Consider the following 22,701-nt stretch of genomic DNA (forward strand, 5'->3'; position numbering starts at 1 on the left):
GTAGCACCCTCATCTTCCATTTCTACTCCTAGGATAGTTAGCAATCAAGTCCCAACGAACATTTCTTTATTTGATGTAATGATTTCTGAATTTAATAATATGTCTTCTCCCCCGTATTCCTTTTGTTCTTCTTTATCTAAAGATGACGAGCATTGTTTAACTAATGATGAAAATGGTAAAGAAATAATTAAAGCAATGGAAACATCTGAAAATAAGACTCCAACAACGCCGACTGTAAAAAAAAAATGCCGAATTAAGCACAAGGTATACCAATGATTTGAGGCACCCCTTGTAGCCATATCATATCTCTCACCATTTAAATATATAATCCTTTTCTTGATAAACCACTTTGAGCCTCGTCTAACGATAGACCTTTCTTTTTTCAACCCACATCTACTAACCTTGGGATGGGATGGTGTGTAACTTATGCAAGTTCCAAATGTGAAAGCTTGAGCGATCTCAAAAAAAAAATAATAAAATAAAAATAAGCAAAAATAAATAAAAGTGTACAAAAGGGCAAGTGTTCCAATGTCTTGGATATAAAAATATCTTGGATAAGAACATGTCTCAGATTACGTCTCTTATCGAGTGCTCGGTACCGTGCCTGAGAAACATGAATGCCAAGTGAGTGATAGACCGCATGATCGAGATTGCCCACACTTATAAAAAAAATGCGAATATGAAAAATGCAAAAGCAAAATAGAAGAGCAAATAAAAAAAAGAGAGAGCTCAAAAATGAGAAACCTCAAGCATAAAAATAAAAAAAGATTCAAAAGCATGGTTGCACACCTTGGGGGCTTATTCAGGGTCTTGAGCCTTTATCCCTTTCTTTCTTTAACCTTTAGCCTAACCGCATTACAACCCTTAAAAAGACCTTTTTGAGGTATACATACACTTGTGCGAGGTTCGGCTAGAGCTACGTTTGGCCTGATTCCTTAAGCAAAGGATACGTAGGCAACCCAGACAGGGTGCGGCCGCTTTAATCTTTTTAGATTCTGTATCCCCGAAGTAAAAAACGCATGTCTGCAAAATTTCAAAACTGGCGCCAGACGATAGCCTCTGTCGCCAGGCGACAGAGCCAAATCGTCAGCGACAGTGAATCAGATAGCAGCGCCAGCTTTCTGCGAGTGTCTAGATCAATTTCGCATGCTCTGGAAATTTATTCGACTTCCGTACTCGAATTAATTCTCCGAAAAATAAATATTGTAATTGTTTTCATTGCTTTAATTAAAAGTTAATTCAAATAAAAGCTGGAATTTTATAAATTAATAAAGAAAGTACATTATTGATAAAATAAAAGCTGAAAAAATTAACTAAAACAAATTAACTTTGTCTAATAAATCAATGGAAAAGCAATGCTCTAGTCTTTTTTCTCTTTCATGATTCTCTTCCAATTTGTGTCTTCACTTTCTTCCTCTCAATCCATAACCTTTGCTAGGAGACAACCATTAGAAGACCTACACTCTATTTTAGTATAGATAGTTTCTCCCTCCGCTAGAACTCCATGTTTCTTTTCTACCCAAGCTTCCTTCTTTGTAGAGTCAACTTTTCTTTTTCCTTGATTTTTCTTAGAACTTTTCTTTCCTGGCATAATAGGAGTTTTGAACTCAATCCTTTCCCCTAGACGTTCTTTAGCAGGGACCTTTTTGTCACCTAGGCGATCCTTCACGTTGGTCTTCTTAATTTTGACTTGAGATTTTTGGAATCTTCCATCAAGCCATTGTTTCACTTTATTTGACAAACAAGGTGGTTCCTTGTGGGTAATCACTTCCCATAAAGGCCTACCACTCCAGTATCCGTCAAAACGCTCAATCTCTTGTGACACAGGAAATTCATAAGGACGGCGGAGATCTCCTATAGGGATAGTTTGTGCAAGACCATATTGTCTCATAACTCTACAAGGAAAATAAAAGGTTAATCTTGACAAGCTCGGGAGACGACAATATGCTTGGTTACCGCAACCAACCATTGCCTCAATCTTCCACCAAGGAACAATCCAGTTTATGGTAAAGTCACCGGCAGCGAACACCTTGCTCCACTCACGGCGACCTATTTTCAAAAATTGTTTCTTTCGCCGGACTATGCAATTTGGAACATATGTGTGTATATCGTCAGGAGGATTAATAAGATTTAACCTCTCCATGAGCCATATCTGTAAAATATGTATTTAATTAGTATTACAGTGAAAAATAATATTCTTTAATTCTTGGAAAATTAAAAATAGTATTATTTTATACCTGTAATAAAATTGGAGAACCTCGAAACGGTGCTCTCGGATTCTTTCTTAATGCATCCAACCATAGCATAGTCTCTCCAACAATTAGCGGCATTGGATTTCTCCCAGATTCAACTTGTTCTATAAAAGATATAATCATTGATTGGCCTTCATTATCATTACCACTAACTAAGAGCAATTGGTTAAACAAGCAATAAAGAAAAGCCCTTCTCTTATAGACACGGAAATCGGGATTAGGATTATCATAAAAATAATGTGCAAATTCCGTCAAATCAACTATATTCCCATGCACTATATGTTTTAAAGCCGTACCCCTCAAATAATAAAAGCATTCAAAATCTTTATAATAATATTCATTGATTCTAGGCATTACCGCAGGACCTATGGAATAATAACCTATAATGGCTCCAAATTCTTCCAGTAAAGGACATATTTCATCATGGAAAAATCTAAAAAAATGAGTATCAATATCCCAATAGTCTATGGCAGAATAAATAAAATCAATATCAAGACTCATCCCCTTGATTCCAAACATACCCCCCATATGACAAATATCTAATGCTTTTTTATCTTTAGCAGTTAAATGACGACACCATTCATCCATGTATCCACAAAAAGTTCTTTTAGCTATTTCTAGTTAATTAGCTAATTAATAAACCGGTTAAATTATGCAGTAAACGGATGATTCGGGGGCTATTTATAACTTTTTATTCTTGGCAGACTTCAAATCCTGTAGGAAACAGGAAAGCGCGTTTGTCGCCAGGCGACAAAGGCTGTCGCGTGGCGACAGGATGAATTACGCGGCACCAGTTTATTTCTTTGCAGCGACACCTATTACGCGTAGGAAACCGTGTTTTTACGTACTTGATTTCGACTTTGACTTGACTTACTGTTCTATTCCTATCCATACACCCTTATTATCATTATTATTATTATTATCACTATTATTATTATTATTATTATTATTATTATTATCATATATCATATTAAGCTTAATTAATTTTAGGCTTATCATATTTTCTTCCTTCATTTTTCTTTTTTATTTCTTTTTTGGGGGAGAGAGTCGGTACCCTCCACTAATATTAAAAATGACGGAAATTTCGCGCAAAAATTACACTTTCTCACACACTTACATGCACAACACATTTGTTATATAATAATAAATCAGGCAAATAAAATGTTAATAAATAATAAAGTGCATATATATACAAGTGCCTAGTACATGAGTCATATGAATAAAATAGACAAAGTCCTACAAAAGTCAAAAATAAATAAACACAGGTACAACTATGGCGCCGGAGGTCGCAAGTCGCGAGGGATGCCGAATGTATCGAAAAATGTCCTACTCCGTGGAGTATGTCCATCATCGCCCCTGAACCACCAGGCGGCGCGAACTGCAACTCAGGGCCAGGCCACCTAACCTCACCCTGAAATCTGCCCCTCCTTATGGTTTTGTGGGTCTAGTTTAGTAATTTGGGTTCCTTGGTACGCCAGTTAGCCCCTTTAAGAAAATTGACATGATTTAGTCGGCTTGATTGCAATGCACTAAGTGATCGACCTGATGAAAGATCGTCTCACTTAGCTTAAAGCGCCTAAGTATTGGCTCATAATAAGGCACCGAAATATTGGTTCAACAAATAAGGCACCGAAATATTGGTTCAACATATATACCGAAATATTGGTTCAACAGAGGCACCAAAGTAATGGTTTACAAAGGCAAAAAGCACCGAAGTATTGGCATAAACATAAAAGATAACATAATAATAACAATATATTAAGGGTCAATAGGTAAAATGATTCTTTGGCGATGTCCCAACATAGAGAGGAGTTGTCTAGTGGCGAAGCACGGCCGTGGCAAGGTAGTGTCACAAATAGTGGAGATGGCGAAGCAAGGTCAACTTCGATGGTCCCTCAAGGGAAAGAAGAGATTGTCTATAGCGGCGACGTACTGCCGTGGCGACGTACGGCCACACCCTGGAAATTACGACATACAGTTATTTTCGATGATGTTTCCGAAATACTGTGGAGGATTGTCACCAAGAATATTGAAGACGACGATATATGGTTATCTTCAACGATGGCGTTCACAATTAAGGAGTCCTCTTCGTTAAAGCCCTTTATTCTTTCCGAGGGTCATTCTTGGAAAGTGTCCCTTTTCTTGAGGATAGCATTTACTGTCATGTTAGAGTGGAGGTTGTAGTGAAGAAGGATCCTTTCATCCTCCTCAATTAAGGAGTCCTCTTCGTTAAAGCCCCACAAGTCTTCGTTATCTTCATCTTGCTCTACATTTATGATAGGATTCTCGATAGCGTTGATTCTCATTGGTAAAGCATAAATTGTGACAGGGATTCCTCCAACTATAGCTTTCACTTGCTGATGAAGGGATGAAGAGACGGCCTTTAGGTCATGAAGCCAAGGCGTCCCAACAATAGGTTGAAAGAGGCTTTAATATCTACTACTTGAAAAGTAATAACATGTTCTATGACCCCTGCCGTTACATTCATGGTGATAGTCCCAAGAGCTTGCCGGCGAGTGATGTTATAGGCTCTTCTTCCCTGTGTAGACGGAGACAAATCTTCATCTTTTATCCCTAACATTCTCGCAGTTCGGAGTGGACAGACATTAATTGCTGATCCATTATCTACAAGAGTCATTAGGACATTCATCCTCTCGCAAATTACTGTGAGGTTTAGTGCTTTGTTATGCTTATCACCCTCTGGAGGTAGGTCCTTGTCAGAAAAGGTGATCAAATTGATGGGACTATGAAGATCACTCGTGAGAAAGTTAGCCAACCCCTTAGGAGTGGTTTCAGAATCTATTCCTATTTTGTCCAAAGCATTCATCACTGCCAATCTGTGTTGACGGGATGTTGCTAAGAGTGTCCATACATTCATATCAACTTTAGTCTTCTTTAATTGCTTGACAACATCGTTGTCTTCTATAGTGGGTATGGGAACTTGCAGATTGGTAGGAATAGGTTGTTGCACAGTAATGGGAGGTTACATTCTCCCGGATCTTGTGAGGACATCTATGGGCGAATCTTCCTTATCCCAAATGTCATCCATTATATATTGGGGAGAGTGGGGTCTTTTCTATATCCTTAAGGTAGACGTCTTCATCGTCACTGTCCCAAACTCCATTAATGGTAGTATCTTTCTCTTGTGGAATTTGGATTAACTTTTTATTATCAATCAGTTTCTGAATTAAATCCTTAAATTTAAAACAGTGTTCTATTGTATGTCCCCCTGACTGATGATATGGACAGTAGAACCTATCCGTCCTCTTTAGTGATTCAAATAGTCTCGGTTCGAGAAGTATAATCTTGCCACTCTCGGAGAGCATTTTGAACATATTCGCATAGGTGGTCCCAATTGGAGTGTAGGACTTATGGCTCCTTTTGGGTGTTTCGACTACTTGAAGAGAGAATGGTTTCTTTATATTAGTCTTTATAGGTGTTATTTCTTTATTAACTTGTTTATTTTGTTCTTGTTCTGTGCGTTCAAGAACTCTTCTACATATGCCTACCAATTTCTCTACCGAATACACGAGAAGCAATATATCTTCCTTAGTGGGTGGTTGTTGCATTAGGGACGGTTCACTCATGGCGTGGAAGAATACTTCTTCTTCCTCTTCAAGGGCATGAGTTTCTTCGACCAGTTTGATTAAAGATGAGGGATCAACACAACTTTCCTCATCAGAGATAGCCAAGGAGTCAGAAAGTGGTGCACTGTTGATGCTTGACTTCTTGCTTGCAGGAGGCACTGGGAGTTTTATTGTTATCGATCAAGTCCTGGATAGCTTCCTTCAGCTTCCAGCAATTCTATGTAAGATGGCCCCTACCTTGATGGTACTTGCAGTATGCATTGAGGTTCTAATTAGCCGTTCTTTTTTCGACTGGTGGATCCCCAAATGGTCCGATAAGAGTTGTAAGACCTTTTGTATGAAGACGGTCAAATGCGGTGTCATAACTCATACCAATAGGAGTAAAGCTTGTCCAAAATGGTTTCTTTGATGTGCTCCGCCTCCGACGATCAAGTCAGAAAGAGCTTTTCTACACTTTTTACTTTCTCCAGCACGTTCTGACTTGATCGTCGGAGGTGGAGCTCCAAACACCTGGAGTTTCCGTTGTTTTGTAGAGCGTCCTATCAGGGTGCCCAGGGGACGAAGTCTCCTTCTACCCATCAGGCGTCCCAATGACGTCGGATGACTCAATTTTGGGTGAATCAAAAAATGATTCAAGCGATGAGGCATCCGGCTCTAAAGAGGGCTCATCTCGGTCGGATGCTGAAGAGGTATCTTAAGAGGAGACCGCCTCTGTGGAGCGTGGCCAGGAAGAGACTTCCTCTTCTCTTTAATAAAGATACACCCCATACTTCACCCATATATCCGCATCTACCCAAAGGACCATGCGGAAAAATTTAGAAGAGATCCGGGATACCTATGTCATGGGAGCCGACTACAAAATAAACGTCCCCGCCCTTGACGACGCAGTCGTCAGGCCGCTTTACCAGAGCTAGGGAGATTCATGCTTTGTGTGCTATGGAGCCACAATACAGGCGGGCCTTAGATTCCCATTGGATCCGGCTATTGAAAGGATCCTGGATGGGTACCGCCTAGGGGTGTGGCAACTAGCACCCAATTCTTTGGTTAATATCTTAGGGTTTGTAGCCGCCTGTAGGATATAGGATGTTGAGCCTAGCTTTGAGGCATTCACCCATATGCATTACCTAAGCAAGGCTCCCCAATCAGCCGGCCCCGGATGGTTCACTTTGTCATGTAACAAAGGTTACATGATGAATTTGGGGAAGGAAAATAAATGGAAAGATTGGAGGAGCAAGTTTTACATCATCTCCTCTCCTGAGACCATCTGGAACAAAAAATTCAATTCTTGGAACCAAAAACCCTATCTGCTGGGTTAGAAAGCCATCCTCCCGCCTGTATCTGATGATGGCTGGGATCAGATTTTGACGCCTGGGCTTTTCAAGAATGAAGTAAAAACTGTCAAGGGGGGAGCTGAGAAAGAGATAATCCCCAAAAGTTATATCCCAGAGTTTAACTAGCTAACTAATCCCTTCTATCTGGCCGCCTGTGGCCTTAGTTCTAAAAAGGGAAAAGGTAGGTAGTCGCATGAGTCTTTAGCGTAGCTTGTTTGTTAACATCTCATTCTGCCTTTTGCAGAAGAAGCCATGACTCAATTGGACCCCAATAAGAAGCCAGGAGGCGGCGCCTCAGCTTACCGCCAGATGGTTCGGCATAAGAACCAAATGTTCAGAATAGAGTAATTGAAGCATGTAAGTTTCTCTACATCCGTCTACTTGCTTTTGGTCTTTTTCAAATTTCTCATTTCAAAATTGTGCTTTTTTCAGGAAGGGTCGGTGAAGCCGCCTGTGCTGCCAACACTTGGGAAAAACCCCCAAACCAGTCAGCTCCGGATGAGGATCCAACGCCGACCAAGAGGAGAAAGACAGTTGCTCACAAGCCGTCTGCAAGCTAGTCCGGATCCCATCCTTCTACAGGCGGCAAATCACCGGCTGCCATTGCGGCTTTGAAGCAGGCAGAGAAGTCTATGTTGACTAGGGACAAGCCTCCAGCTGGGGCTACTGACTCTCCAGGCGGTCTTTTCAATAGGTGGAGGGACAAAAACGCCCAGGATCTTGTCATTATCCCAGGTATATCCGCCTTTGATCCTTTGCCTTACCCTTGTAAGGTTAAGACTTATAGTCATTCGCCAACCAATTTTGAAACCATCCGGTCTATTGGCCGGATCTATGCCAACCTCTCACCAAGTATTGACTGTGCAGATGCTCCCCAGGCGTCGGATGTGAAGCGGATCGCCAAGGATATGATCGCCGCCGTCTCTGCTGAACAGCGCGACTCTATTAAAGGAGTCGACTCCCTGAACTTTGATGCCATCCTTGCAAATTTGGCAGAGGGATTTTCTCAAGTTATTTTCCAATTTTGCCTTTACCAACTGCATACTAACGGTCCTTTTCTTTTGGCCGGATGCAGGCCATGCTGCGAGTTAATGGTCTTAAAAATCCATTCAACGACAAGCAGAAAGAGGTAAGGGCTACCAAATTAAGGGTCGCTTCCAATCTTGACAAAGCCATGTTTGATGTAAATAAGACTGAGTTGTTGACTCAAGATATCTTATACTCACTGGCGACTGCGAATTTGCAAGTGAAGAAAGATTTGGAGGCGGCCCAAAAGAGGGTGACCTGAGCTGAAGGCGGCTAAAGAAAAGGTTGAAGAGCTTTGGGATGTTGGTAGAGAGACGGATAGTCTCAAGCGCCAAAATGAGAAGCTGCAACACAAGCTAGCCAATCAAGAAAAGCAGCTCGAATCCAAATGGGCCGCCAAGGTAGAGGAGCAGAAGAAGTAGCTCATTAAGGAAAATGAGGCCGATTGTGTCACTCGCATGAAGATGCCGTGGAAGGCTCTCTTTCTCAAGGACGATTACTCCATTTGGGAGTATCGTTTTGAGCAAGCTACGGAGGAGCTGGATGCTCAGGCGGACCAGGGGGCAGATGGTGGCGAGGGGATCCAAAATGAGGACGAGGCTAAGGAGGGCGATGGAGAACATCTGGCCAATGATGAAATGGCGGATGAGATTGAAGCCGAGTTCTCCCCCGAAGTTGATTAAATTTAATGTTTTTTTGCGGCCGAATGGCCATTTCAAATACATTTTCGGCCTGCGTGCCGAGTATCTCTTGTTTCTTTACCGACTATGGAGTCGGGTTAATCAACAATTTCTTTTTCTCCTTATCACCGGTTGTTTAGCCGTTTAACAATTTAACCTTTGAATTTGGCTGGTCAAGGGGTCAGCTTTTAATGATGAATCATCCGACCAGTAGGTCGGTTTTTAATGCTTGTGTTTGAAATTTGAATTTTGTGTTTGGATGGTATACCGGATGGTTTTGCCCTTGGGCAGCTGTGCGCTTGGATTTACAAGTTAGTTGATTGACTTGAAAATGTGTGATACAGGATGGGGGTATGACTGATTTTCGAGTCAATCAATCACTAAGGTGACTGCCCCAAGCCAAGCGCGCAGTCGGCCAATCGAGAAGCTGGTGCTTACTGTAGGCGGACACTAGACCTTGGTGTCATGGTCAGATGGCTGTCATGCTACAAGTATTACAAGTTGCATGAACTAGAATGTAAAGTTGGCATTGGTCAGACTGAAATTCTTCTTTTACAGCAACAGGCGGCCCTTTATTTTCCAAGCGGCCTTTTGCGCTTGCCCAATCTCAAATGAGTCCTGATGAATTGTCATGCTACAAATACTGCAAGTTGCAAGAGCTGGGAAGTTTTTACTTGTCTTCCTGCTAATTTTCTATCACAATAGCTGCCGGTTCTATAGGCCTTATGTGCTCACCCCATTTCAGATAGGTTTCTGAGACTTAGTCATCCTACTTGGGCCAATTTTAAAACTAGTCATCTATGTAGGTTGCTGGCCATAATCTAAATATACTCAATGTCCGTTTGCCCCTTCTGAGAGGACTTGTATAATTTCGCGAGCTATTCAAAGTTTAAACTTCGGTCGGCTGCCGATTGATGTGTTTAACATTCGGCTTCTGCAGGCTTAGTTATTCTTTAAATTACTCTGGTCAGGCGGTATGAGTTGACCAATTAGGTCGTTCAATTTTTGTCGTCTGTATGTGGTTGTAGAGCAGACGATAGAATGCCCTCTACGACGATAACACCCAAAGGGGCGTTGCCAGACGCCATATTTCACATTGGAGCAGGCGAATTTATAAAATAGGTAACCATCCGGCCATTGGCCTCGTGTCTCTTTTTAAAATACGGTTGTATAGCCACTAAACCTTTTTGTGCTTAGCTTATTATCTGGCCATTGGCCTCACATTACTTGGAGGTTAGTAGCTAACTTCCATTTTCAATTTTTCAAGTTATTAGGCGAAGGTGTACCGTCTGTAAATCAAACAGGCGGCACATGTGATATGACGCATGTATATAAAGGAATAGATAAAATAATTTCGAAACAAAACGCATCTTTTCATTGATAGGCTTTCTGTTTACAAAATTCACAAGTCTTAGAAGTAGTACTTTTTGAAGTTGTCTACATTCCAAGTTCTGGCCAGCCGCCTACCGTTTGGGGTCTCCAGGCGGTAGGTGTCATCTCTTACTTCCTCATAAATCCGGTAGGGGCCTTCCTAACTAGGAGTCAGCTTTCCAAACTCATTCGCCCTACCGTTTGCCTCCATTTTGCGTAACACAGAGTCCCTAACTTTCAAAGGGTGCTTGTGAAATTTCTTATTGTAAGTACGAGTCACTCTCAGACGGTAAATCTCATGACGCAAGGCGGCATTGCCCCTGCGCTCTGGGAGTGAGTCCAATGCTAGCCACATGGCTTCCCATTTTACCTCCTCCTCGTATAACATGACTCGTAGAGTCGGCTCATAATGCTCGATGGGAAAGACGGCTTCAGCACCGTAAACCAAGAGAAATGGGGTTTCACCGATTGCCCCCTTTTCAGTTGTCCGGATGGCCCAAACGACATGAATTAACTCTTCAGCCCATAAACCTCCGGCTCTTTTAATTTTCTTTTTGATACCGTCTGAGATGAGTTGGTTGAAGGCTTCAACTTGGCTGTTTGCTTTAGGTCAGCCGACTGATGCAAAATAATTTGAGATCCCTTGATCTCCCAACAAATTTTTGAGTTGAGGCGTCTTAAACTGAGGGCCGTTATCAAACACCATAGACATAGGTACCCCAAACCGGGTGATAATGTTCTTCCATATGAAAGAAATGACATCCTTGGTCTTCATGTTTTTGACCGCCTCTGCCTCCACCCACTTGGTGATGTAATCCATAGCCACTAGGATATAGCGCTTACCGCCTAGAGCAGGCGTGTAAGGACCTAGGATGTCCATGCCCCATTTAGCAAACGGGACTGGGCTGTGGATTCCCGTCAGGTCAGTAGCCGGACGATGGATTAGCTTGCAAAACTTTTGACACTCGCCATATTTTTTTACCATCTCCATGGCATCCGACTCTAGAGTAGGCCAGAAGTAATGCCGCCTGGCTCTGACAGCTAATGATCTGTCGCCTACGTGAGAGGCGCAGTATCCCGCATGCAAATATTCGAGAACTTCCTTCCCTTTTTCTGGGGTAACACACTTCAGTAGAGGCTTCAAGAAACCTGCTTTGAAGATTTCTCCATTTTTTATCTCAAAGTTTGCAGCTCGCTTTTTCATGACGGCTGCTTCCTGTGGTGAATCAGGAAGCTGAAAGGAATGATGTCCTTCGAACAAGTGTATTATTCTGATAGCGGGTTCAGAATTATTAGAAAGCTAATATATTCAGTAATGTCAAGTGATCGGAATGCCTGGGTGGAGGCCGCTTCCGATCAGTAATATTAATATAATTAATATTACAGCTTAATCTTGACTGAACCCTTCGGGTCACACCCAAGCAAATATATGCGAACCAACTCGACGAATTAATTCGGAAGAAATTAATTTGTCGCCTGAGGGTTAAATATTTAGACGTCGGTAAATTTGAGCTTAGAGCGTCGATACCGATCGTCGGAAGTCGAGTCGAAAAATAGTGAAAGACGAGACGAAAAATAGTAATAAATCAACAAAAGACCAAAATACCCCTAGCTTCGGAATGCCCTAGCAAACCGACTGCTAAGGGCGTATGGCCTAGCATGGTGGCTAGCATGCGCACCAAGGCGAGCTTAGGCTGGCTGGTGCGTGCTAGCGCACCCATGCTAGCATCGCAAAGCTAGGCGCTGCCTAGTGCGTGCTAGCATGCTAGGCACTGCCTTGTGCGCGCATTGGCTAGCAAGCCATGTCGCAACAAGCTGCAGCAGCTAGCAAGCTAGGCGCGCCAGCTAGCCACAGCTAGCAGCAGCATGGCGAGGGCCATTGCTTGCTAGCAGCGAGGCCAAGGCACAAAGCATGCTGGGCGTGCTGGGCAGCAGCGCCTAGCAGCCCGCACAAGCATGCTGGGCGTGCTGGGCAGCAGCGCCTAGCAGCCCGCATGCGAGTGTTGGGCCTGCTGAGCTTGCGTGCTCGTGGGTGCCACGGACAGCAGCACATGGCAGCCCACCTTGGCTGCCTTGGTGCCAAAGGGTGGGTGCCATGTGGCTTGTGGTCCTTGAGTGTGTGTGGTGTGAGGTGGACGGCTAAGGGAGAGGGAGTGGGGAGCAAGTTTGGTCCCCCCCTCCTCCAAGTGGTCCTCACCTAACCACTCACATGAGCTTGCCACTTGTTGATTTATTACTAGCTTGATTATTTATTTTATTTTAGCTTTAAAATAAAATGGAAAAATCATACTATCCCACATTGATGGGAGAGTAAATGATACTCCCATCATTTCCTATAAATACCCAAGTATGGGCATTGGGAATGATGCTTGAGTGGGAGTTAGAAAGAGCATTCCATAATTTTGGGAAAACTCTTAAACTCACATAACACTCGGGTTTGGGTCGGACCTTGCTAACCCCAAGGTAGTAGACCTTAAAGTTGTGTTCGCCCATTTGTGGGTGGATACCGTTGGAGGCGCGACGCTTGACGTGCTAGTAGCTTTTAAGTAAGAGCCCCGGGTTTTGGGCGAAGCTCGCTTCGAGGGTAAGATTCGTTATCCTTTCTTTGTGAATATTTATTTATGCTTTGTGATTTTAATTATTGTGAGTGGTTCCTCGGGAGGGGTTGTTTCCGCGGTGAGTCGGACTCACCAAACCCCAACAGTGGTATTAGAGCCCCGCTCGTTTATTTTTATAATCATGTTTTTCAAGGTTTATTTTGGCTTAATTTTTTGGTTTATGTTGCTAATTAGATTAGTAGCTCGGTTTTATTTATTTAATCCCGTTTTTAATGTCGAATTTGGCCCAGAACCCAGATTTTCGCCCAAGACTAGTGAATTTTGGGTGGAAAACGTGTTCTGGAAAGGGTTTTATTTATTTAGTCCCGTTGGGACTGTGATTTTAGCCAAATTCTGACCAGAAATGCATTTTTCGAGGGGTTTTTCGTTTTGGACGAAAAATTTTAAGTCTTTTCTAACCTTGAAATTAATGGCATAAATTTTTGATTATATGGTTGATTATTTGCATATTTTTCTGCACTTTTATGTCCCCTTAAAGCACACTTACTTGGCAGTATTTGATGCTTAAAGATTGATTTATTTTCACATAATTGCAAACTAATTGATTTTTAGTGTGAAAATTTTATTTTTGAAGCTTCCTAAGTGTTAAAGATTCAATCTTTATTTGTGATAAGTGATTGAAACTTTGAAAACCACTAAATTCCATGTTATTTTGAATTGAACCTTGTTGTTTTAATCATTTTGAGTTGATTAAAAACATAAAGTTTCGATTTTTGTGATAGAAATTTGGTTATCTTCATGTTGGAAGATATAATTTTCAAGGATTCACAAATTTTAGATGTTGGAATTTTCATTTGAACATTAAAGTTCATATTTTTCCAACTTCCCTTTAATTTGTCAAATTCTCAAGTTTAATTTAAATTGATTTAATTGAAAGTGAGAAATTACCTCAATTTTATTTTCCACCAAGCTAAACCAATTTAATTAAAGATGGTTCTTGAAATTATTTTGGTTATTACACTTTGAAAATTTTATTAAGTTAGACTTGTTTAAAATTTTATTTTGCTCACTAAATTAGTTCTAAAATTAATTTAGAATTAATTATTTTTGTCTCGCGGAAAAGGGATCAAATCCCAAGGTAGTGGCACGCAAAACGAGGCAATGCACCACCATGGCGAGCCGGGCTGCACAGCAGCCGACATGTGGCTGCCAAGGTGGTTGCGCCGCCTCGATTGTGGGCCACACGCGCGGTAGCAGCCACGCACAGCAGCAGCTCACGCGCGGCAGCAGCAGCCACGCGCGGCTGTGCTGTGGCAGCGGCTTGCGGCCGTGTGCCGTGGGCCGTGTGTTCGTGGTCTTGGCGTGTGCGTATGCTTGGTGCGGTGAGGTGATTAGCCGTAGTAGGCTTGATGTTAATAATTTTGTCGTTTATTTATTTTAATTAATTTTGTTAATTTTAATTAAAATTTTGGGAGGCTAGGCCTCGGGTTTTTTAAGCGGCATTGGCAAAATTTCATTTTGACAAATTTGGGTGCTACCGACTTAATTAATTGGATTAATTAAGGAAATGCGGAATTTAGTGGGAGCTTCAATTGTTAATGACGTAATTATATAATCGGTTTAACAACTTTGACTAGTTTTAATTATGCGTGTTAATCGGATTAACCACCTAGATTAGTTACTAGTGCGCGCGTTGTTTGAATGCATTTTACTTGTTATTTTGTAAATTGCATGGGCCATTCACAAATAGTGAATGGATGAATGGAATATATATATTCTCTCTCTCTCTCTCAGGTTTTATGAAATGGCAACTAGTGGGACCCGACTAGGATAGAAAATACGGACTACGTGCCGTTATGTATTTTTGTAAATCTAAATACGGTCTACGCACCATTAAGTATTTTTGTACTTTAATATTTAGATTATTCCTAGTCATAGACACTAGGTTTTGCATAGTTTGGTTTAGTTTTGAAGACGGCGTATCTTGGAAGACAAAGCCTTGAAATGCAAATGAAGACCTTTTGAAGATATGAAGATTTCAAGGGGTCATGCTAGTTGCCAATATGCATCTATTATTTTGCTTTATATTTTATGGTTATATATATATGTGTGTGAAATATTCGTTAGATGCATGTTTAGGTTTTCTTGATGTTGCGATGATTAGTTAAGTTCACTTAAATCAACCAACATAGAAATCCTAGGTCCCTAATAATATTGAGTAAAACTTGTCTTTCCAAAACAACACTTACTAACCGGACGATGGTGATGGTAGGCTACGCCAAAGCGAGGTGCCATCACTCATCTAAGGGGCATAAGGCACACCGGGTGTGCACGTTGGTTTTGGTTTAACTCATCGGTATGAGTGAGGAGTCCTCACATACCGTGGCAAAAGAGACACGTCGTCAAAGATGCATTAGATGCGACGATTGTCTAACCAAGAGTGGCTTAGAGCCATTAGCAAGGCAATGCTTACCTAGAAGATTGAGTGTTTAAGACAAGCCAAAGCATGCTTAACCACTCTTTGTTTCTTCGGATCTTGGAATCGCCTTATTTTCACAAAATAGGGACAAATTTTACGTGTAAATAAGACGTTAAATAAGTATTGAAAATTTGCATGAATAAAATTCAATCTTATTTAAATATTTTTGAATGGTTTTTCATTAAAATTCTTTCAATTGTAGAATCATGTCTTTAACTATTAACAACGACCTTATGTACCCGGAACTTCCCGAGAAGTTACCATTTTTGCTCAATGTGGTGAACTTCAAGGAATGGGAAGATGAACTCCGAAAAACTCTCAGGAATTGCTACCTAGAGCATATCTTGGACACTCCGATCCCGAGTTTCTACTCGAAAGGGATCATGAGTGATGAAGCTCATGAAGAATGGAGTATAGATTGCAAGAGAGTTTCCAAACTCATGGCAAACTCCATCCCGGATCAATGGAGAGGGGTTTTCTCTGGCTATTTTCCGGACATGATGCTCAAAGCTCTTGAGGATGTAGTCAATATCAGGGTCACCAAGAGTGCTAGGGGCAATTATGATGGTCATGTGGAGGATGTGACAAGGTCACTCTCCAAAATGAGGATCAAGCCACCGCAAGAAGGTTGTCTCTCGAAAGAAAGACAAGAGGTATGGGGAAAAGTCTACAATGCGAGACTTAGGCCCGGAATGCCACTTCAAGCTCATGTAATTAACATGACAAGGTTATTCAACCATCTGGAGCTAATTGGCAAACCAGTGGAAGACGAGCAAGCGGCTCTCATGCTTCTTAGCTCTCTTCACTCGGGGTATGTGGGACTTAAGATGCGTCTCACCGCCAATAGGGATACATTGTCCTTAAGGGAAGTAATCCAAGAGCTTCAAAAGACCTATTCTTGCAAGAAGGCTAACTTTGCCCTTAGACCAAGGAAGAAGGAGTTCAAAGACAAGAGGAAGATGCGCTGCTTCTATTGTGGTAACCCCGGACACTACAAAAGAGAATGCAGCATGTATCTGGATGATGAGGCGAAAGGAAAAGTAACCTCAACCTCAGGTATCATCTTATACACTTGAATATAAGCAATTTTAAAGGTATTAGGTACCGGAAAATTGACTCACAACACATTCCTTTTTCAGGAACCAAGTGAGCGGTGCTTTTTTCAAGAGGAATCGAGTTCACTCCGTCTCTATTTAATTGTGGTTTAGAATTAAATAATGAGTCCATTCGATTTTAATAAATATTCAAAATAGGGTATCAAGTCAATGGCTTGGATAAAGAAACACCTATTAAGTGAACGTTGAATATTTTAATCGAAAATTATCCCTAATCAAGGTCGAATTTTGTGGACGAATAATGACCATCAGAGATTAGTGTGTAGTTTGATTTGAAGCACCGTTTCTTGTGCTATGAGGATACAAATCATTTGCACAGGTATTGGTTTAGAACCATACTGGACAGACCTATGAGGATGCTTTAAAAGATTAAAAATCGTCATAAGTATTAAAAATCGTCATAAGTATTTTCTCATGGATCGTTAAGGGGTGTAACCTTCACCCTGTGAACGGTTTACAAGTTCCTAAAACTTGTTGGCGACTCTTTTGCTCTAGCTTCCTTCCCTTTGGACGACACCATGCTTAAGTGTATGATCACAGTGTGGTTCAAGTTTGGGGTAATGCTTGAAATATTCCCTACATAAATACAGTAAGAAAAGAAACTTTTTTGAAAATAGAAAGAGAGATATTTTAATAAAAACATCCACATCACTAGACTTTCCACACTTTCACTTTGTTCGATAATCAAAAAGACATGAAAGGTATTCATCACTGGGTTTTGTTTTGGGAAGACACATTTGGGTGTCTACAGCATCACTGTAGGATGCGGTGGTTGTCACGTGCAACCTTGTGAGTTGCGCACACTAGACTAGCGTGACTCGTTGAGATGCGCTCGGATTTTCCTGCGGCGGCTTCAGGTTTTAACCTCGGTGCCCCTAAGTCCATCAAAAATAGGTTTTAACTTCGGGTTTAAGCCTAATTATTGATCGAGCTAAGTTAATTGGACTTTAGTTCATTTGTTTTTTGGGTCAGGCTAGTTGTTTTGTATTCTTGTGACTTAATCAGTAGTCCATAAGTCACTAGTAGAAAAATGAAGAACGGCACCGGTTCAAAACTCCCTATGACACCGGTTTTCAACCGTTAAGCATTAAAGGGATTCTTAAAAGAGGGATTATATTTTTGGCACCGGTTTGGAACCGGTGGCAGAAAAAGGGTTTTTTGCACTGGTTCAAGTTCAAAACCGATGCCAAAAATGGCCCAAAAATTAATTTTTTTTTTGTATATTTTTCACTTAAATTGATATATAAACACTAACATAAATATAAACTTACATATTTTCATTAAAAAAAAGGCTGTAATACTACAATTTTGGTCCAAAAAAGTAAAATAAAATACAAGTTACACAGAAAGACATCAATCAACATGTAATATTGGGACTTTTTTCCTTCAATATTTCCATATCAATAGCAGATAGAATTAAACTATGTACTGAATTATTAGGCCATTCTGGTTCTTTTGTTTCAAGGCCGCCCAAGTGTGCTAAACAAGTAGGTTCAACAAGAAATAGGTCCCTTCTAGAGGTTGAACAAGTTTCCGGTTGTGGGGTGCAGCCATTTCTTTCCTCAGCTGAGTCAAAATGTCTTCCATAGTGTACTCTCTCTGCCAATCAACCAGCATTTCAAACTTCTTGCCACCCACAATATTACACATAAATGACTCCCCACAAACTACAGGGCACAAGATAAATGATGGAGAAAATAACGAAATGCTATGGAGTAACAGAAATAATTCCATCTCAGATTAACATAAAATACTTTGATTGGATGTACATGTTTCTGATTTTTAAAAACAAAACAACTAAAACTAAATAATGTCATGCTTTAATGGCCTAAATAGATTTTCTTCACAATTTCACAAGGTGTCATAGTCTTGCACAGATTGCAAGTCCAATTATCTAAAATTAATGTTGAAGATTTCTACCTTGGTCTCATGAATAACATAAGACAAGCAATATGATAAAAAGCTTGGCTTGAGCAATCTTTTCACCAAAAGGCCAAAATCAGGTACATAACGCATATGATATAAAAGCAACATGGTGGGAAATTAAAGATAAAGGGTAATCAAGATATCTCTGTAATGGCCTGTTAGGTAGTTATTAATATGCCACATATGTGGCAATGAATTTGCAAGGTCCATGGAAATATCTATGGTAATTCAACTCTATCCCTAATTTTTTTTTTATACAATTTTGCTTCTGACATTTCCATTATTATTACAGAGATGGTGTTGAGTGGTAATTAAAGTTTATAGGGAAGAACAAGAGGGGGGTTATCACATGGAGATTCCCAAAGGACTGACAATCAACTCAAAATTACAAGAGAACAACCTAGCTAGCTGCAAGGGACCTCATGATTTAGAAATATTATTTATCATATTAAATACATATTATTCACACGGAGATCCTTGACAGGCTGTTGAAAGGAAAAAAGAAATATGTATTTCCATATAATCAGGTATAACAGTATAAACCATTAGACATTACCATTCCAGTCTTACAATTCACACATGTCATGTTGACCCTAGTGTGGAAGAGAATAGTTGGAGGTTTCTCTGAATAATCTTTGTCCCAGAAAAGCTTCAACTGATAAATCCGGCCTTCATGTAAACTCTGATACAAAAACCAACACAAATATTCAAACAAATTACAACCACCAAAAAAAGGCAAACGATTCATGTACAGCTAATAAATTACAACTCTTGTGTGAGCTGTGAAGGGCTTGAACAACTTGATATTAAATGATTCAAATCACCAAGACCTGCGAACCTCAGAAAACATGCATGTTACTCCAGACATGGTTGTTGCCGATATCAATTGATTCAAATCACCAACTGTAAAGTTCAAACAGTCCCAAATTAGAACTCAAAATAACTGCAAGATAAACTTCTTGCAATTAAACTAAAACCTCAAATTAGAACTCAAATCAAAATTGCCAAACCAAATGATGAGCTTCTTGCAACTAAACCAAAACATACAGATCTTAATTAATTTCAAATCACATAAACTATACAACTACTCAACAATACCCAATTTGAATAACATACTAACGTCAGAAATCTGCACAGCAAGACTAAGCAACAAAATTCTAACTTCAATCAATCTCTTGCAATTAATTAGCTCTACATGAAACAATAAAGTAACCAACGCATAATAATAAAATTAAAAAAAACAACAAACAACAGCCTTGCGAGGCAGCAGCTGCAGCAACCAAAGAAGAAATTAATTATGAATATGCTATTAAAGCTAACACAACCAAAACTAGTTAAAATTGGGAAGAAATCGAACTATTAAATGCAAAAAATCAGTAAAGTAAACGTTAGGGAAGCTAATTAACTCGATATTGTATACCCAAACTTATTATTATTCAGCCTAACACGTAATTCTGAAATCATATAATTCCAAAATAACCCAAATATGCAATTAATAAATCAAAAATAAATAATCAAACTCAGCTGCCATAAATCAAGCAAACCCTAAATTTATTAAAAAAAATAAAAAAATAATGAAATGTAAAAAAATAATAGATGGAAAAATTCAAGATTTGATCTATATGTAACTAAAACCATAAATTAACAAACAAAAAAATGTCGATCGATCACACTGTAAGAAAAGAGGAGAGAGAAACAGGCAAACCGAGGAAGAGTGTCGGCTTCCGCCGCTCGGAAAAGCCCTGGCGCCGATGAAGTAAATTACGGCAAGGTCCGAAGATGAAATTAAAGATCCCCTCCTTTTGAGGCTAGCCTAAGCAACCGTTGATTCTCATTACGGCGGCAACCACTCCTCACTTTTGCAGCGAAGAGAGAGAGAAAGTGAAAGAAATAGAGATGAAGGATTTGCGGTACAAGGGCCGGGGTTGAGGGGTCAACGACTCAGCGGTGGAGTGGGGCGACTGTGAAGGCAAGAATAAGAGAGGGGTAGTGATAGAGAAAGATCCGTGGGAAAGAAGAGGCAAGAGAGAGGAAATGATTTGAGAAGAGAGAAGAGAGAAGAGCGTAAAAAACGAAAATAAAACTTAAAATAACACAGAGGGCACCGGTTAATCGGTGTCTTTATATTACCAATATTTTTTAGAGAATTAATTAAAAACAAAAGTGAAAGGGGCAACGATTAACTGGTGCCATTTGTTTTTTTAGCACCATATTTGATAAACCAGTGGGTTTTGCTCGGTGCGCATTTACCTTTTTCTATAAGTGAGTATTCTCCCCGTTGATCCAACACAAAGATGGTTTTATTTATCGTCATAGCACTTCTGGACGGGACAGGAGACCAAAAGTAGATGTCTACAGTTAGCCCCTACTTTGACCGAGTCTAGAATAGACGAGGATCAAAGTAGCCAAGGAAATAAATCCAAGACTCATTCTATGAAGTTCCTTAAGAATAGGGAATCTTACAGTAGTGTTAAGGATGTCGAAACTATTCTTGATTCGCTAATTGTTCCAGACAAGTAGCTGTTAAGGATAAAAAAGTACTTTCTGGTCTGAACGCGCTAAAGAATCTAGATTGATCCTTTGCAAATGTAGAACGCTTTTACAAGTAAAGGCTGTCCTAAGTGATGTCATTTCATGAGAAGACATCGGTTTAAAAAAGAGTAAAGAGGATGATATCCTCTCAATATGGCATCGTTGATCTAAAGTCCCTCGATATGTCATTAAAACTTTATTCCATGATTTTAACAAAGTAAAAGAAGATAAAAGAGAGGTGTTTCGGCGTTTAGAGCCTAACACGTGAATAGAGGTTTTGACACTCACTTGCCAAAACCAAGTATTCGAGGTCCACAAATTAGAAATACATGTATCAAGACCGGAGGCACATATCCAAATCGAGTGAGAGAGGAGAAAATCGATAACTTTCTCAGCAGTTTTATCCACAAGATGAAATCACGCGTCTCAAGACTGAGGGCACGTGTCTAAATAGGTGTGACTTCGTCATGTCGCTCTTTATACAGGGGATGGACGGACATCCTAATTGTCCGGTAAGTTAGTAAGCTCACTAACTACCGTATTTGCTTTCAATCGAGAATGTGTCTGTTCACGATGGTTTGGCAAGCCAGTCGACTCGTAAAGCTAACGCCTAAAGTTAAAAAGAAGTTCTACCGTTTTCGTCACGGGAGGTGGATCACATTGCTGGGGAATAGGATGCAATTTAGGCAGCACCTACGCCATACAATTTTACGCTGTACGATAAGCCACACAATTTTACGCTGTAGGATATCCCATTCCTTTTGCTGTGGATGCCAAAAAAACGAAAAGAACATGACATTTCTGAAGTCAGTATAGTAAAATGACAAACTTGTCTATGGGAGCTTTTACATAAAGTACCACTACAGAACGTTTTAAGACACGCTAAAAAAAACGTCCAAAACATATGCTTAGGGCAGGCACGAAGCACGATGTGCATGCAAGATGATGCAAAAAGCTAACAAAAAGAAAATAAACTACAAAATGAAAGCAAATTTAAAGGATTTCGATAATTTACGCGCATTACGTCTAATAACGAGCAAAAATCGTTAGAATTAAATCAAAACGGATCGAAATCAAAATATTGATCTTGTAAGTGGCCAATATTCGCGCGCAACTCAGTTGGTCGCGTTGGCCAGTTGCGCGCATCGTTTTGAGATGCACTGGGATGTCACGGGCACTAATTGAGTTGCGCGCAATATTTAAGTCAGTAAAAAGAAGATCGAAGAGCGCGATTTTTAGTTCGCTCTCTCTCCTCTCTTTCTCTTCGCCATTTTCAATTTTTCTCCCTCTACAAAGCTTGGTTTTTGTTGCTTTTTGAAACTAAAGGAAGTAGATCTCATCCCTCATTTGCATTTGCCATGATCCAAAGTAAGTTTTTTATTGTTTTATTTCGTTTTTTGGTTGAATTTGAGGAAATCCGAACCGAAGAACCCTTGATTTTGAATTTGGGGGTTTTTTATTCGGTTTATTTTTCGTAAAATTGCTTACTCCATGTTCTTATGTTATGTTTAAGGAGTGTTTTGCAACAAATTTCATGAAAAATGGTTGAGTATTGAACCTTGTATGAGCATGTCTTCGTTTGAGTGCGTTCTTGGCACTTTTCTTTGATTTTTAGTTCGAATTTGCTGTTTTTGCTTGCTCATTTGGTTATACTTGTTGATTATGAAGTGAATTATAGTATTACACCTACAATGACTTTCATGAATCATATCTAGAAAATTTTGAATCATATCTAGAAAAATGGCGCAAAGTATACACTTTATCTTGTTTTTGCCATGTTCGAACCTCAAAATTGTTTGGTAGATGATAACTATGTTTATATGATTATTATTCATCGAAAAATA

The 22,701-nt window shown here is 40.1% G+C and overlaps 1 long non-coding RNA gene across 1 annotated transcript; it reads right to left on the reverse strand.

Annotated features, from left to right (window-relative positions):
* Positions 1-17,655: 17,655 nt before the first annotated feature.
* Positions 17,656-20,403, reverse strand: LOC145572232 (uncharacterized). The gene is made up of 4 exons (XR_014096737.1): positions 20,031-20,403; positions 19,164-19,228; positions 18,882-19,007; positions 17,656-17,998 (listed from the first exon to the last, which is right to left on the reverse strand). It is a non-coding gene; the product is annotated as an uncharacterized LOC145572232 (long non-coding RNA).
* Positions 20,404-22,701: the final 2,298 nt, after the last annotated feature.

Source organism: Chenopodium album, chromosome 12 (genome assembly GCF_948465745.1).
Source record: "Chenopodium album chromosome 12, dcCheAlbu1.1, whole genome shotgun sequence".
Classification (NCBI taxonomy): Eukaryota; Viridiplantae; Streptophyta; class Magnoliopsida; order Caryophyllales; family Amaranthaceae; genus Chenopodium; species Chenopodium album.